This window comes from Hevea brasiliensis, chromosome 6 (genome assembly GCF_030052815.1).
Source record: "Hevea brasiliensis isolate MT/VB/25A 57/8 chromosome 6, ASM3005281v1, whole genome shotgun sequence".
Taxonomy (NCBI): Eukaryota; Viridiplantae; Streptophyta; class Magnoliopsida; order Malpighiales; family Euphorbiaceae; genus Hevea; species Hevea brasiliensis.
Window position 1 is genome coordinate 82,239,364 of NC_079498.1, and position 3,200 is coordinate 82,242,563.

The window sequence follows — 3,200 nt, forward strand, 5'->3', positions numbered from 1 at the left end:
AGGAGGTAACTTTATTTGCTTCTTCTTCAATTGGAAAGTCCAAAAAGAAGAAAAGCAACAAGAAAAAGAAGCCTTCTATTCCTGGACCTTCGAGCTGAATAGCCAAGCCACAGAGAAAGAAGAAATCTGAAGTTGTTTCTGACAAGGAAAAATGTTTCCATTATCAAAAAGATAGGTATTGGAAGAGAAATTGCCCAGAGTATTTGGCAACTCTAAAAGACAAGAAGGATAAACCTTCTGAAAGTATGTCTATTTCTTGTTATTTAGATTCAGATAATACTCCTAGTTCATCTACAGCTTGGGTTTTAGATACTGGTGCAAGTTCTTACATATGTTTTGATATGCAGGAACTAACAAGCAGTAGCAGCTTGCAAGCATAAGATGTTAGACTCAGAATTGGCAATGGAGCAACGCTTATAGCCTTAGCCATAAGGTCTAAATCTTTGTATTTATCTGAACATGTTTTTTATTTTGATCATGTATTATATTTTCCTGATCTTTTTAAGAACATCATTGCTGTATCTACTTTGACTAGAAATGGATATGAATTTCAATTAATGAATGATGTTTGTAATGTTTATTTTAGAAATAAAATTGCTGGCATGGGTTATTTACATGATGATCTTTATTATTTGGATAATAATAATCAATACAAAACCAATGCAAGCAATCAAATTGAATTTAATACCATAATTAAATCCAACTCTAGTTTAAAACATCTTTGGCATTTAACATTAGGTCATATTTCAGGAGATAGATTGCGAAATTGGAGAAAATAGAGATGTTATCTTTATTGGGTTTTGACCCTACTCCAACTTGTGAATCCTGCCTTCAAGGCAAAATGGCTAGATCTCACTTTGTTAGACAAGGGTTAAGGGTTGAAAATATTTTAGAGCTGATACATAGTGATGTATGCGGCCCATTTAAAGAAATAGCAAGAGGTGGTTATCACTACTTCATTATCTTTACTGATGATAAATCTAGGTATGGGTATTTGTATTTAATGAAATACAAGTATGAATCCTTTGAAAAGTTCAAAGAATTTAAATCTAAAGTAGAAAAACAAACAAGAAAAGTATTAAAACTCTAAGATCAAATCAAGGAGGAGAATACTTGAATACTGAATTTGATGAGTTCTTAAAAGAATACGGCATTATTTCTCAATCAACTCCTCCAAGAATGCCATAATTAAATGGTGTATCTAAAAGGAGAAACCATACCTTATTAGATATGGTTTGCAGTATGATGAGTTACATAGATTTGCCAATCTCCTTATGGGGATTTGCATTAGAAACAGCTTTATATATTTTTAACAAAGTTCCATGTAAATCAGTCTCTTTCACTTCATAAGAGATATGGCATGGAAGACAACAAACTCTTAAACATATTAAGATTTGGGTTATCCAGCTTACATTAAAAAGCTAAAAACTGATAAATTGGAAACCAAATATGAAAAGGGATGATTTGTTAGGTATCCAAAAGATAGTTTTGGATATTATTTCTATTGTCATATGTCACAAAGGATTGTGATAATTCGAGATGCTATTTTTCTTGAAAAAGAGTTTATTCAAGAAGATAGCAAAGGACGACAGATAGAATTGGAATTAGAGAATTCTGATCAACCAACAAATTAAATGGATATAGATCCACCCAGTTAGCTTAAACCTATTGATGATTTATCCATATCACTTCCTTACAGATCAACCAAAATATCTCATCCACCAGAGAGATATGGTTTTTTTCAAGAGCATGAACAAGAGTTATTTGTTCATAAGGAAATAGATCATGGAGATGATCCTCTAACCTATGAAGAAGCTATATCAGATATAGACTCATCAAAATGGATTAAGGCAATGAAATCTGAAATAGATTCCATGTACAAGAACCAAGTTTGGGATCTCGTAGACCTTCCTAAAAGTATTGTACCTATAGGGAAACATGGGTTTTCAAGAAGAGAATTGGTTCTGATGGAAAGGTAGAGACTTATAAAGCATGACTAGTTGTGAAAGGGTTTTGTCAAAGGCAAGGAATTGATTATGAAGAGACTTTCTCACCTGTATACATGCTTAAATCCATTAGGATTTTATTATTTATACCTGCATACCATGATTATGAGATTTGGCAAATGGATGTCAGAACTACTTTTCTCAATGGATACATTGAGGAAAATATATTCATGGAACAACTTAAGGGTTTTGAATCCAAAGATGGTTTTAAAATATGCAAACTAAAGAGATCCATTTATGGGTTAAAGCAAGCTTCGAGAAGTTGGAACATCCATTTTGATGAAGCCATTAAATCTTTTGGTTTTTTAAAAAATGAAGATGAACCATGTGTATACAAGAAGGTTAATGGGTGTGTAGTCATTTTCCTTGTCTTGTACATGGATGACATATTGTTAATAGGTAATGATGTCAGTATGTTAACTACTGCAAAAATCTAGTTGTTGAATGCATTCTCCATGAAAGACATAGGGAAAGCAACCTATATTATAGGAATTCGCATCTATAGAGATAGAGTAAAAAGAATGATAGGTTTATCTCAAAGTCTATACTTGGAAAAGGTGTTAAAAAGGTTTAACATGCTTGATTCCAAGAGAGGATTATTACCAGTAAGATACAGTATCCACCTTTCTAAGGAAATGTCTCCAAATATACCTGAAGAAAGAGAGAAAATGGCCAGAATTCCATATGCTTCGACTATTGGAAGTCTAATGTATGCAATGTTGTGAACTAGGCCATATATTGCTTGCGCTGTTAGTTTGACTAGTAGGTTTTAATCTAATCCAAATTTAGAACATTGGATTGTTGTCAAGAATACTCTTAGGTACTTACGAAGAACTAAGGATTTAATCTTGATATATGGAGGAGGTGACCTCCAACTAGATGGTTTTACAAATTCTGATTTCCAATCAGACTTGGATGATAGAAAGCCTATCTCCAATTTTGTGTTCATATGTAATGGAGGTGCAATTAGTTGGAAAAAGTTTCAAACAGAGTACAACTGCTGACTCCACTTCAGAGGCTGAGTATATTGCTGCATCGGATGCTGCAAAAGAAGCTATTTAGATAAAGAAGTTTATAACAGAACTTGGAGTGGTCCCCTCCATTTTATCACCAATCCTTTTGTTTTGTGACAACAATGGTGCTGTGATTCAAGCAAGGGAACCCCGATCTCATCAGAAATCCAAACACATAGAA